Source organism: Callithrix jacchus, chromosome 18 (assembly GCF_049354715.1).
Source record: "Callithrix jacchus isolate 240 chromosome 18, calJac240_pri, whole genome shotgun sequence".
Lineage (NCBI taxonomy): Eukaryota > Metazoa > Chordata > Mammalia > Primates > Cebidae > Callithrix > Callithrix jacchus.
The window spans coordinates 31,340,802-31,355,927 of NC_133519.1; the positions used below are offsets into that span (position 1 = coordinate 31,340,802).

The window sequence follows — 15,126 nt, forward strand, 5'->3', positions numbered from 1 at the left end:
AGGCACAAAAACTGAACAACCAGAATGGGAGAGCCATTATGAATGATATCTGGAAAGTAGCAAAAGGGGGGAAGACCACCTCATCTTCCTATAGGAGGTGAACAAACAACTTAGAAGTGCTAGTCAATAACTCTCTAATCTTTTATCTTCCTTAATTAAAGAAATCCTCGGGATCCCTTACTTCCCCCTTGGCACCTCCCTCACCTCCTTCTCCACTCCTACTCTACCCTGACCTCTTTCAACTTCCTGGACCAGATCTGTCCTCACCTTCTCCTGCGCGTTTAACACTCACTCAACAGAAGGCAGTTGGGAATCTGACTTCAAAGACCACACCTGCTGATGATTCCCTGACAGCCCCAGTGGTAGCATCTCATCTGGAAGATGTGGAAAAGGGGGACCCTGCAGGGACTTCTTTCATGATAACCCCACCTTGTGGAACAACCAGTAACAGGTAGGGGAACCCCAGTGATTGTCTACCAAACCTGGTCAAAGGGTGAATTACGTACGAGGCATAAAGAATTTCCTGACTCTTACAAAGATCTAATTGGGTTTGCCTGAGAATTTGAGCTCATTATCAGAACCTATAACCCATGTTATTCAGACCTTCATCAGCTAAAGGTTGGTCTTGGAAGCTAAAGCTAGGGAGTAGCTGGAAAAAATACAATGGTCAGATCCTATAGCAGATTTGACCCCAAAGGTCCAACAGAACCACAACAAACAGCCCCTCAGAGTTTATAAGACAGGCATAAAAACATGCAGGAACGAGTGACTGCTGTGTTAAACAGCATTTCTTCAGTGTTCCAAAGGGTTATGGAATGGAATAAAATCCAACAATGCTGCCAGAACCCAAATGAATCAGTTTTACATTATTTCACACGTTTTGATAAAACTTTAAGACAATAATGCAGTATGTCAGCCGATTGCTTTAAAAACAATAAAAATGATACATTATTAGATGCAAATTTCTTAATAAATATCTTTTTCCTTTTTTTTTTTTTTTGAAATGGAGTCTAGCTTTGTCACCAGGCTGGAGTGCAATGGCACAATCTCAGCTCACTGCAATCTCCAACTCCCTGGTTCAAGCAATTCTCCTGCCTCAGCCTCCTGAGTAGCTGGGATTATAAGCATGCACCACCACGCCCAGCTAATTTTTGTATTTTTAGTAGAGACAGGCTTTCATCATGTTGACCAGGATGGTCTCAATCTCCTGACCTCATGATCCGCCCGCCTCCGCCTCCCAAAGTGCTGAGCTTATAGGCATGACCCGTTCCAGGCCAATACATTTCTTAATTAAATGGACTAGATGATGTGATGATTTAGTCACCCTTGTAAAACACCACATGACAAATTGGGCCAGAGCCAGAACTAATGAACTAGTTAACTTAGCTGACTAATTAGTCCACACTATGATAAAAAAGGGAAAACAGAAGATTGCTTGAGGTATACATATCCAGCTAAAGCAATTAACTTCTCAAATCTCTCAGCCCCAGGAAGATTTAAGCTCCCTCAGCCAGAGAACTCTTCCCTCCCAGTCTGTTACTACTGTGAAAGACTGGGACACCTTAAGAGGATTGCCTTAGGCTGAAAGAAAAGATAGGAAAATGCAACTTTGGAAGACTACAGATGCTCCAAGTAAATATGAGGGCTTTACCTTTCCAAATATTCTACCCTGACAAACAAATTGGGAGAGACTAACATAATAAACTGTAAGCTTACAACTGCCTTAATTGACACAGATGTGACTACATTTCTGACAACTCCCATCTTACTTAGAAACCCCTATTTTTTGAATAATGAAATAATTTACATGGTGGTTATGTTTAATCAAACAATCTTATGTTTTAAGTCCAAACCTATACCTTACTGTTTCATCAGGTTCAGCTCCCACACCACAGGCTCTAAGTGTGACATGCTCAGTAGGCCCCATATGTTTCTTTTTTTGGGGGGGAGGGGCGGGGAAGGAAACATTCCGCATGTTTGAAGAAAGTGAAGGCTGTTTCAGGAGGGCCGCCCTGTGTGCCCACGTCAGTGGAGGCAGTATTCCAAGGCCCACCATCCTCTTCTACCAGCATCCCTCACTTCATGATGAGATGGAAATCTGCCCATCAGGACCCCGGTGAACTTCACCTAAGATTCATGGATTTCTCCCCACCCTTGAAGTGAGATGAGTTTAAGCTCCAGATGATTCAGGAGGGTCTGGCTGGGAGGACCCCATAGGATTTCTCTTCTGGTGCCCTTCCCTGATTTCCCAGTCCAGGCTGGGGCCTAAGGACAGCACCCTGCCATTAAACGAGAACCACTTTGGGAATGAAGACACACTCTTATGCCAAAAATAGCCAATGCCTGCATATTTCTGTTTTAAGGCAATGTTACCCTTCCATCAGATGGAACAGCCCTGGGTCATTTAAAGTAAAAATTAAATTAAGTGCTCTCTTCGGAAACAGCCAACACCCGATTCCCTCCCCCACCCCCCACCCTGCTCTAAAACAAACCAGCTCTTCTTTTTATTCCAAGATGACTAGGTTTAGAGTCCTATCTTTTCCTTCCTATGTGCAGACGGATGTGAAGCTAGAAAATCTCCTGCCATGACACCCTGGGCAGATGACAAGGACGACTGGCCCCTCCCTGGAGAGCACTTTGCTAGCCTCCCACGGATGGGCTCCTCCCTCTCCCTGCCTTTGGGAACGGTGGATGGTGAGTGCACGAAAGGACTTTGGAATAAAATTCCTGAACCTGGAAAGTGAATTCCCGAGACATGAAATGTATTCAGAGTGTGGCTTTCTCCGCCTCACACGAAAACAACTTTGGGAGGGACCTTACTTTGGAACAGGGCATGAAGATCTTTGCACCCCAAGCACCCAGGGCTCTCTTCTATCAAGGTCCCTACCGATTATTCCACTGTCTTCCTGACCCGATGCAAGCAGGGCTGTCAGGGAGCCCAAACAGCACGGCAGAGTGGCCAGCTCTGTATCCAACCAGAGTGGGGGTGACCCTCTCCCCTCCAGTTCCCACCACAGCAGGAATAATACTACTACCCAATTTAGGGTCCATCGGGCTACCTGGAAGCTACTACCATGCTGCGGGCCAATCCCAGCTGACACACAGTAGTGAGAAACGGGCACCTGATGCCATACTGTGCCTGCGCAGCTGCTGTGATAGAGGGCACTCGTCCACTCTGGAGCCAGCCCAAACAGTGGCCAGTGGCTGGGCCTGGGTCCCGAGTTTGAGCTGCACCCCACACTGTGGTGGGGCCGGGTAGAAGCAGGATGGCCACAATCAAGGCACACTTGGCCCAGGAAGCCCACCTGTGGCCCTGAGGTCCCAGGGCCATTCCTTTGCATCAAAATACGTACTCATCAAAATGGGTATCTCTGGCAAGATACCCTGAGTCCACCCCAATCCCCCCACCCCCCCAACACACATGCGTGTGTGCACGCGCGCACACAGACACGCACACGCAGAGATGGGCACATGCACGCACACACACACGCGCGAGCGCGCGCGAACACACACACACACTCTTTCCTGGGCCCTTGCATTTACAGGCCCCAACTCTCAGGAAGAAGGGAGGGCGGTACCTGGGCCACAAGCCTGGGGTCAACACTCCAGCCATCTGCAGAGAAGCTTGCTGGACCACAGCTTGACTGACCTGCCCAGGGCTCAAACCCAGGCCCCGGCTCTCCGCTCCTTGTCTTCTGCCGGGAGAAGGCCGACGATGGGGCGCCAGAGCAGCCACATCAGCTGGGTTTGGCACGCCTGGGGCCTCCAGGTAGGGCAGGGAGAAGCAGGAAGAAAAGGGAGGAAGAGTCCAGGGCACACGGAGAGGCTGGACGTTTGCTAAGTCTGAGTTGGGGACGTGGACCGTCTGAGAAAAGCATCTCCCACAACTTTCCATCTGGCGTTCCCTGGGGGGAAGCAGAATGCACGCTCTCCAATGGCATTTCCGGTAACATCCGCCTCTCCTGAAAAGGTCCAAGACACAACGTTCCGGTTTCTTGCTACTGAATGTTCTCTGTGAAGCACGGTGCACTGCCACATGCACAGCCGCGCACACAGACCCTCTGATGAGGAGGCCCCAGGACCTGCCCACCGTTTCCAACAAAGGTGCCCATGCGGGAGGACTCCAGAACTGGATGTGCCACCAGGAATTTCTGACATCTTTTTAGAAGCCCAGAATTCCTCATCGGAGGCCCAGGGATGATAGTGATGGGGTCCCGCGTGCCTTGCGTAGGGACACAAAGAAGTGGAGGCCCTGCCTCGGAGGAGGCTGGATGGTGCAGTGCTGCTTTCAGCCGGGGCTCGCACCTCTGCTTCCAGTGCTCCCAAGCACCCCAGGAGACGACTCCTGGAGGCGGGGAGGGAGGCAAACAGGGCTCAGAGGGCTGAAAGCCCACTCCATAGTCATCGAGGTGGAATGCTCCTGCCGCCCGGCACAGCTTTAAGGCTTCCCTTTGCAGGGGCCTGTCCCTCAGAATCAGCTGCGCTGCAAGTCCGGCCAGGCGGGTGGGGCAGAGGCCAGAGGCTGGGTAGGGCGGGCAGGGAGGGCTCAGGCCCACCGCTTAGGAATCTGCCGTGGAAGCACAAACGTCAGTGACCACGTCTGCTCCCAACAGACCCACAGGCTGGCCAGACGCTGAGCTCCAGACCGGCTGGCCTGCCTGCTCTGTCCCCAGTGTGTTCCCGAACCTAACAAAAAACTCGAGAGTGCAAATCTACGTACAGAGTAAGGCAGCAGGGAGGGGTGTCCTCACTGACCTCGCGGAATGTGTCCATCCCTGAGAAAGCAGGTTCAACGCCGCTGAATCTCTCAGCTTTGTGGGTCTATGTATTGTGCAATTGGTGGGTGGTAATTTTGAAAAAAAAAATTTTTTTTTTTAAGACAAATTTACTTTGACACCTGAGGTGAAGAAAATTCTTTTTCGTGGACTTCGCATCGAGTTTTCTCTCTTTCTTATTACAAAAGGAAAGGCCCAGGGACTCACGAGGGGGCGGAGCGGCTGCTCATGGCTGTGGCGGGATCAGGGCGAGCTGGCCGGGCTGATGATGGGGCTGCTGGCGTCGGAGCGGCTGTAGTCGCCTAGGGAACCGGTCCGCGAGCCCCCGCCGCGCCGCTGCAGCATGCGGGGGTGGAAGCTGGCGTGGCGGCGCGCGTGCTTGATCAGGTGGTCGCTGCGCGTGAAGCGCTTCTCGCAGATGGGGCAGCTGAACTTCTCGCCGGTGTGCGTGCGGTAGTGCCGCGCCAGCTCCTCGGAGCGCGCTAACTTCTTCCTGCCAGCTGCAGGCGAAGGGCCCCTCACCTGTGTGAGTTCTCAGGTGCGCCTTGAGGTGCAAGGATTTCCCGTAAACTTTCTCGCAGCCCGCTTAGTGGCACTGGTGCTTCCTCTGCGGGGGCTCGAGGTCTGCGCCACTTCGGCCCCGCCGGCCCCTTTGACTGAGGCCGGGCTCGCTGCTCCCTGCAGTCCCCGGCTCCCTCTCGGGCTCCAGGCCCACCTGGATCCCCGGCTGGCTCCACGCCGGGCTGGGGGGGCGCCGGGCGAGGCGGCCTCGGGGGGCGGGCGGCGGCGCCGGCGGCAGGCGGCAGGGGGTCCTCGCCTTCCGGGCTGCGGCGCTCTCTCTGCGCTCTGCCCGGGGCCGGCGCCGGCGCTTGCTCCCATGTTTCTTATGTGCCCTGGGGCCCCTGTCAATCTTTTGGGCTGTAATCTCCTCAACATCCAGAATGCCCATCTCTCTTTTTCATAAAAAGGTGAACTTTTTTTAGAATTGAAGCCGGGGTACCAAAAATACCGAATTAAAAAATGTCCTGACAATGTACCACAATTTAGTACAAGTAATGTTAAAACATCAGCTTGTGACCGGGAAAATGAAATGGAGACAGAGGAGAAAATATTGAAGGAGAGAGACAACACTGGAATAAAAAGCAGGAAACAACAAAACTATTTTTAGCTTCCCCAATCTTCCTGTTAAGGCCAGAAGCAGAGCACTTGCTCAAGGATGTCCCCTGCCATTTATGGTCTCAGTTAAATACAGGTATAGGGAAAATATTCTCAGCCACTCTGATAATAGTAGAGATGAACCATAAGAAACCCCTACTCAACCTTAAACAATATTGTCTGTGACAGGAAGCCATAGATGGAATTGCCCCTATCATACAAGATTATCTGGAAAAGGGGTTCATTATTCCCTGCACGAGTCCCTGCAAAAGCCTTGTCTTCCCTGTAAAGAAACCAGGTGGGAGAGAACAGAGACTTCTGCAGGACTTGAGGGCAATAAACAATATTGTAATACCCAGGTACCCAGTAGTCCCCAACCCACATACCCTTCTATTAGCTGTACCCACTACCAGCCAGTGTTTCTCAGTTTTGCATCTCCGTAGTGCTGCCTTTAGTATTCTTGTAGATCCAGACAGTCAGTATTTGTTTGCCTTTGCTTGAAAAGAACAGCAATATATGTGGACTGTAATGACCCAAAGCATATACAGAAAGTCCCATTTACTTTTCCCAAATATTAAAAGCTGATTTAGAGTATTTAATTTTTTCCCAGGGCTCAACACTCATACAGTATGTGGATTACCTTCTCCTTTGTCCAGATACACTGTGTATACTCTCAGGAAGATAGTCTTTTTTTTTTTTTTTTTTTTCCTGCTCACATTTATTGTGGCTAGAGACACTAAAACAGCTATTTTCTCTCCCCAAAATTGGAAAAATATAACACAATAGCAATTTTTTAAATACATAAAACTTCCTGGATCATGAATCAACATGAGACATAGTAGCCTGTAGAAATCGTGATCATTTTATAAAATATCATTCATCTAATGCATTTCTGAAATCGTCCTTAAAGCTATACATACACACAACTATCACATACAGGCATCCATTTATGAACAGAAAGAAAAGCCTTTTATAAGTATTGTGTAGGGAAGGCTAAAGTAATACATATTTAGATTCAGAATAATTTTTAAGAAAAAACATAGGGTTCCAAGAAACAGTGATTTACATTCAAATAAACATGTACACTTGCAAACCTGGATAATATTTTCATGAAGCAGATAATATTTTCATCAAACGGCCACCAAGAGGCACAAAGTGTCCAAAGACAAACTTCCACTATGCTTACTGAAAGTTAAGTATTTGGGGCATATTATCTTGGTCAAAAGACTGAGTAAAACCCCCACAGGGTGAGAGGAATTTTAGCTTTCCCAGTGCTCATCACTAAGAAAAATCTTAGACGATTCTTGGGCCTGGCAGGCTATTGTAGAAACTGGATACCATATTTCTCCCTTATGTCTCAACCTCTGTATGCATGCCTAAAAAATAAACAACCTGATCCCATCATATGGACTCCAGAGAGACAATCAGCCATACAACAAATAATGGAAATTCTAACTAATGCTCCAGCCTTCAGGCACCAAACTACAAATTGCCTTTCTCCCTTTTACTGAAGGTACCACATCTGGGGTTTTGACAAGAGACATGGTGATCATCAGAGACCTATAGGCTATTACAGCTAACACCTGTACCCTGTGGCTCTAGGGCTGCTTCCTGTGTGACAGCGATAGCAGCCATGACCCTTCTGTACAAATCTTTTGAAGATATAATTATGGGTTCTCCCTTACCATTTTTGTGCCATGTTCTCTTGAGACCCTTCTAAACTCTCATCATACTTTACATCTGTCTGTCAACTGATTAGCCTTTTACGAAATTTTTCTTTTATCATCTCCCAATATTACTGTTTCCTGCTGTAATAATCTTAATCAGGCAACTCTCTTGCCGAGCCCTTCTGACAAAACCCCTTGTAACTGTGTTCTGATGACTAACTGACTTCTCTCCCCCAGGACAGACCTACAAGAGATGCCACTGGATAATGCTGAGGTAAAATGGTATACAGATGGGTCTTATTCAAGAGGAGAGGATGAAAATGTTAGAGCAGGATATGCTGTGGTTTCCTTACCGGAGGTAACTGAAGCCAGTCTTCTTCCCCAGGCCCAATCAGCTCAAGTGGCCAGATTGATTGCCCTGACCCCAGCTTGTCCTTGGCAAAAAGACAAGGTTGCAAACACTTACACTGACAGATGCTATGCTTCTGGGGTTGCTCATGACTCTGGTACGTTACGGAAAGAGAGAAGATATTTAGCCTCCATAGGGCAACCCATAGAAAATGGACGAGTATCAGAGTCGTTAGAAGCTATTCTAAAACCAAAATGTTTGGCAACTATAAAAATCCCTGGTCATCCAAGATTAGACACCACAGAAAGTCAGGATAACCAACTGGCTGATGCCACAGCTAAAAGAGCAGCATCCGAACCACCAGTCCCAATCCAGGAAATGGCCACAAAACCTGAAATACTTAAAATCACATTGAAAGAAACCCAGAGCATAGCTCCTACAAAAGAGAAATCTGAGCATAGCTCCTCCAAGAGAGAAATCTACCTGGAAACAGGCAGAGGATAGTTGTCTCTTGAAATGGAAATATGGTGTGGACCTAATAATAAACCCATTATTCCAATGGGATGCCAGGTGTCCCTTATGGAATAAGTTCATAATCTAACCCATTGAAATCTAGATAAAATAATATCCTGGTGTAAAGAACATTGCTGAAAACCATCTTTCACAGTGGCACAAAAAGGTTACTCTCAATGTGTTATTTGTCCCAAATATAACTTAGGAAAGCCCCTTCATGGGGCCCAGGGTCATTCATTCTTTGCTTCTGGCTGGACCTTTTGAGGTATGGCAGCTTGATTTTATCTGGCTGCCATCATCTTAAGGTTATAAGTACGTCTTAGTAATGGTCTGGATGTTTTCCCATTGGGTTGAAGCTTTTCCCTGCAGGTGAGCAACAGCGATGGCAGTTGGAAAATTCTACTAGAAAAAATTATCTCACTGTGGGGAGTACCCTGTGAACCTCATAGTGACAGGGGAGGTCACTTTACTGGCCAGATTATTCAAAATGTTTGTAAAATTTGGCCCATATTTCAACATTTCTATTGTGCCTACCATCCCCAGTCTTCAGCCTGATGGAAAGGACCAGTGGAATATTTAAAACACATTGGCTAAGTTCACAGAGGCATTTCACCTCCCCTGGCCCAAAACACTCCCCCTAGTGCTGCTTACATACTGATCCACGCCTTTTGAAAACATCAACTTTCCCCTTAGGAAATTATAACAGGAAGGCCCAAGTATTTGGGAATGAGCATAATCAATCCAGCTCTTCTCAAGGGAGATATAATTGCAATATTGTGAGGGACTCATTTATTACCTTAAAAAAATTAAGATTTGGGCTGGGCATGGTGGCTCACACCTGTAATCCCAGCCCAATTTGGGAGGGTGAGGTGGGTGGATCATGAGGTCAGGAGTTCAAGACTAGCCTGGCCAATATGGTGAAATGCCATCTCTACTAAAAATAGAAAAATTACCTCAGTGTGGTGGGGTGCGCCTGTAGTCCCAGCTACTTGGGAGGCTGAGGCAGAAGAATCACTCGAATCTGGGAGGTGGAAGTTTCTATAAGCAGTCGCCACTGTACTCCAGCCTGGGTGAGAGAATGAGACTTCATCCCCCCCCAAAAAAATCAAGATTTGGTAAATAATTCCTTTCACAATGTGCTCCCTATAGAAAAGGTGCCTGGTCATGATCTGCAACCCGGAGATTTTGTCTATTGGAAAGGACATCTAATAAAGGACTTCCTTCAACCCCAGTGGAAAGGCCCATACCAGATACTATTGACTAATCCATGTGCTAGAAAATTCGAGTGTATAGACTCGTGGATTCACATCTCTTATCTTAAGACACACCTCCTGAGTGGACTGTAACTCCCACCAAAGACCTTTGCCTCGAGTTCACTAAACATCAACCTTCAATGCAGGATTAGAAGCAGACGAAGCTGCTGTGGGCTGCTTAAACCCAAGACACAGGACCAGGCCTATATACAAAGGAATGCCTATATTTATTGTACAATAACCATTACAATTATCATCCTAGATATACTGGCAGCTGCTGTCTTATAAAGAACAGAGGCACTTGCCTTGTCTGAACACCCTTTAGTAACTAAATAAATTTCACAATCTTGCTATTATTAATCATATATCCCTACACCTTGCCACTGCCACCCACTGATGCCCATGAAAAAACCTGTTTCTACAATGGGCTCAGGATTATGCAGACAGAGTACAAAAGGACACCTGCTGGACATTTGGACTCATGCCTTTTTCCAGTGGCTGTGGCCTGCCATGGTAGGTATCCCCCTTCCAAGTCAGGACTGGATAGAATTTATTACATCTCAAAAACAGTCTGGTATTCTTAGTGCTGGCATTACAAGAGACAATATACACAGTTGGCCCACTAAAAACATTTAAAAACAAGGACATGGGAAAAGTTTTTCAATAAAAAGGACCAGCTCATTAGCTCTCACTTTAGCATCCCCCCCAACTAAAACAGAAGTTGGTAATCATGCCCCAGGCAATGGCCCACTTTCAAAATGGAGTAATGCAAATTTGCGATCGATTTATCTGGCTCACCCCTTCATTTGGCCAACTCAGCCAGAATGTTCCCTGTGCTGGGAGCAAAGAAACCACAACAAGGACCTGTGGCCAAACAGTACCAGCGAGATGGGGTGGATACCTGGAGAACACTGTGACCACATTATCATATTATGAGACACTGACTGTGTATCATATCACATGTATCATATCATATTATGGTGGCATGACTGGCATGCCACCAATTGCAGTGACCAGGTATTTATTGGCTAGCTCCGAATGGGACCTATTGGCTATGCGGCACTAACTATGGCCACGGTTACCTCCAGGGTGGATGTTCCCTAGGTTATGCTTGGGCACGAGGACAAGTAATTCAGACACTGCCAAACCAGCAAGGATTTTTCATTTATAATCTCATTGGGCACGTTTGACATTTCAATTATATGATCATTTAGCGTCAATCTTTGTGTACCACAGATAGTGAAGATGTTATATGGCATGTAAAGGCCTTAATGAATTACATCCAAAAGGCCTTGAATGATAGCCACGTGAGTATTTCCTTGCTGATCAATGAGGTCATGCTTATAAAGAAAGCTGTGCTACAAAACCATATGGCTTTAGATATAATCATGGCAGCACAAGGGGGGCACCACCTGTGCCATCATAAAAACAATGTTGTATGTATATTCTTGATGATTAAAAAAAACAACCTGACTTAGGACTGATAGGAAAACCCAGATGACAAACCTGTCAGATCCAAAACCCTCACTAATCAATTGGTTGGGCTGTGGGTTTAGATCCTGGGGAACTTGGTGGCAGAAATATTGCTTATGACAGAATAATAATAATAATGGTTTGTGTTCTGTTTTTGCTTACAATGTTGTTATAGTATGTGCTTGCAAATAAGTCAAAATGCAACTGAAAGTGCAAGGATAATGATTACCCAGAAAATTGCTGTAACTGGGGAGGCGGTAATATAGCCTGAGCCAGCTTCCAGGTTTGCCTTCCCTTTAAATCTAGCTTCGGTCCCTATATATTTTCCTTTTTCTCCTTTCCTTTTTCCTTCTTCCCTCCCCCTATTTTTATCTTCATGGAACACGACTTTCTAGGAATGAGACTTCCTAGCGACTTGAGACATGACTTTCTAGGAACAAGCCTTGCTAACAATGTGGGACATGATCTCCTAGGAATGAACTTTCCTAGCAACCTGAGACGTGACTTTCTAGGAACAAGCCTTGCTAACAATGTGGGACATAACCTCCTAGAAATGAGGCTTCCTAGGGAAGTGGGACCTGAACTTCTAGGAATAAAACATCCTAGCAACTAGAAACCAGCTTGAAAAAAGAAAGAAAAAGCAACCCGAGGCCAGGATCCCATATTTCTTTCTTTTTTTTTTAAGATGAAATCTCACTCTGGCCTAGGCTGGAATGTGGAGTGCAGTGGTGTGATCTCGGCTCACTGCAACCTCTGCCTCCCGGGTTCAAGCGACTCTCCTGCCTCAGCCTCCCAAGTAGCTGGGACTACAGGCGCCCACCACCATGCCTGGCTAATTTTTGTATTTTCAGTAGAGATGGGGTTTCACCATGTTGACCAGGCTGGTCTCAAACTCCTGACCTCAGGTGATCCATCACCTCTGCCTCCCAAAGTGCAGGGATTACAGGCATAAGCGACTATGCCTGGCCCCATATTCCTTTTAAAATGCTTTTCCCCAAAAGATTTTAAAGAGAAAAGGGGGGAAATGCAAAAGAAAATTAAATTTTGGGACCCCAACACATTTAGTCAAAGGGAAAAGTAAAGCTAGGAACTAGGTCACACAAACCTGCCTCCCCTTTGTAGTTCCTAAATAAGATGGCTACAAGATGAAAAGTGACATGCCTCCCCATATTTTAGCCACAAGGAAATTCCTAGTGAGCTGTTAAAACTTCACCAGGGCAATGCAAATTGATAGCTTATCTTTATAAGTGCAGTCACCTCCGCATATCTGATTGTTCCCCTACCTGTTTTGTCTGTGTTATATTATGTAAAATGCACATTCCTCACATTTTTCCTTTGCCCCTTTTGTTTATGTAACCTTACGTAAAAAAGTGAAGATTCAGTTATGGAAAACTGTGTATTTCTCAATATCCTGCTTTTTCCCTTTTAAATTTGGAGCCTTCAGAATCATCTTTGGAGAAAGGCATAGACCTGTCTCCTGGGTGCAACCTTAACTTTGGCAAATACATCTAATGTGATTGCAACTTGTCTCATCATTTCCCTCCACTGAAAACACTTTTCATGTTTTTACAGACAATATGACAATGAACATCTTTATATAAATATCTTTGCACATATGAATGACAATTTCTGTAGAATAGATTGTGAGATACATAACTGTGTCAAAGGAGACACAAAGTCCAAAATTTTGGACTTTGGAGGCCAAGGTGGGCGGATCACCTGAGGTCGAGAGTTCAAGACCAGCCTGACCAACACGGTGAAACCCTGTCTAAAAAAAAAAAAAGAAACAAAAATTTTGGACCATACTGCCAAATTTCTCCCAAATGCATTTAATAACATTTTTATTTCACAATGACCACTTTCCTCCTCTAATGGCCTGGAATACCTCCTTGGAGTCCTTTTGTGTCTTGATTTTATAGTATGGCTTTTGTAGAGGAGCATTTTGTCAATGTGGACTCTCCTTTGCTGCTCACATTTAAAATTAGCTCCTAGTTTTTTTTTTTTTTTTGAGTTGGAGTTTTGCTCTTGTTGCCCAGGCTGGAGTGCAATGGCGCAATCTCAGCTTACCGCAACGTCTGCCTCCTGGGTTCAAGCAATTTTTCTGCCTCAGCTGCCCAAGTAGCTGGGATTACAGGCATGCGCCTGTAATTTGTGTTTTTAGTAGAGCAAGAGTTTCTCAATGCTGCTCAGGCTGGTCTTGAACTCCCGACCTTAGGTGATCTGCCCATCTCAGTCTTCCAAAGTGCTGGGATTACAGGTGTGAGCCACTGCGCCCGGCGATTAGCTCCTATTTCTAACCTCAGATTGCACTCCTTCCTTCTCTGTTTACTGATCTGGCTATACTCCAATAAGAAGCATGCTCTTTATAAAGGCTGCATACACAGAAATAAACATCTGAAATTAAAAAAAAAATGCATAGTTAAGTAGTATAAGTTTTACTCTGTAGGCAAATTTGCTCAATAATAGAAGCTGATCTCATATTTTCCCTTTTAGCTTAAAATATTTAGGACCATTTTAAAATGTCTAATCAAGTTCCTTTTTTTTGGCAGCAAAAGAATTAAATGCAGATTTTGTTCATTTTTAATCAAAGTGCTCTCAAGTTAGACTATTTAAAAAGAATAATGTATTCTATCTCATGAGGGTCAGGACAACCCTAAATGATGTTGTTTTTCTCATTTGTCTACAGTCCCCACATGAAACTTCCTAAATTGGGAAGCAGTGATTGAGACAGTGACACTGGGGTTAGGAGAACATGAGAAGCTCTTTATTTATTTATTTGTTATTTTAATTATTTTTAGATGCAGTGTTTCACCATGTTGGCCAGGATGGTCTCGATCTCCTGACCTCATGATCCACCCACCTCGACCTCCCAAAGTGCTGGGATTACAGGCGTGAGCCACCATGCTCGGCTCAAGAATCTCTTTATTTTTATCTCCTCTTACTGTGACTGCTTCTGAGAATGGCAGCACCCATAGATTATTCTGGGGGAAGCAAGCAGACAGGGGTAGAGGGACTAAATGGTGGTATGGTGACCAGGGAAGCCAGGAAGCAGTAACCTAGTCAGGAAATTGAATGGGTCTAAACTAGCAGTGAGGAAGGAGGGTGGGTAAGGGACAGACGAGTCTGTGAGATATTAATAGTTACCTTTAGGTGAGTGCTCACCACATGCCAGGCACCAGGCTAAATGCTTTACATGTATTATCCTCATTAATTCCCCCTTACAGCAATGTCAAAGTGTTACTCCCATATTTTACAGATAAAGGAGCTAAACTAGAAGACATTAATTAACTAGCCCAAGGTTGTGCAGCAAAGTAGAATTCAACTCTGGCCACCAGACTCCACAGCCCATGTGTTTGCACTTGGTACCACAGTGGTCTTTGCTCTGTGTTAGAGACATATGGGATAAGGCTCACAGGCTGTTGGATAGGAGGTATGACAGTCAGTGTCAAAGGTGATGTGTTTCAATGGAAACATAACTATCACTAAATAGTACTGCTATTCCTTGGAAGGGGTGTTAAAAGGTAATTTTCAAAAAAGGTAAAATTAGGATTCATACAAATATAAGATAGATACATGTTAGAGATTTTATTTCACTTATTATTAAAAAGGAAATTGGTAAGATGTTACAATCAGTTCAAAAGAAACTTTATTTATTTATTTATTGAGATGGAGTTTCGCTCTTGTTACCCAGGCTGGAGTGCAATGGCGTGATCTCGGCTCACCGCAACCTCCGCCTCCTGGGTTCAGGCAATTCTCCTGCCTCAGCCTCCTGAGTAGCTGGGACTACAGGCACACGCCACCATGCCCAGGTAATTTTTAGTAGAGATGGGGTTTCACCATGTTGACCAGGATGGTCTCGATCCCTTGACCTCGTGATCCACCCGCCTCGGCCTCCCAAAGTGCTGGCATTACAGGCTTGAGCCACCGCGCCCGGCCAAAAG

The 15,126-nt window shown here is 45.7% G+C and overlaps 1 protein-coding gene and 1 pseudogene across 2 annotated transcripts in view; both read right to left on the reverse strand.

The window, feature by feature from the left end:
* FMO4 (flavin containing dimethylaniline monoxygenase 4) overlaps window positions 1-3,867 on the reverse strand; it is a 42,148-nt gene extending 38,281 nt beyond the window's left edge. For both annotated transcript variants that reach the window (XM_035279334.3, XM_008985038.6), the window contains exon 1: window positions 3,579-3,867. The gene's annotated coding sequence lies outside the window, so the exon portion shown is untranslated. The remainder of the gene's footprint in view (window positions 1-3,578) is intronic.
* Window positions 3,579-7,565, reverse strand: LOC100397480 (Krueppel-like factor 13 pseudogene; annotated as a pseudogene).
* Between the last annotated feature and the right edge of the window lie 7,561 nt (window positions 7,566-15,126).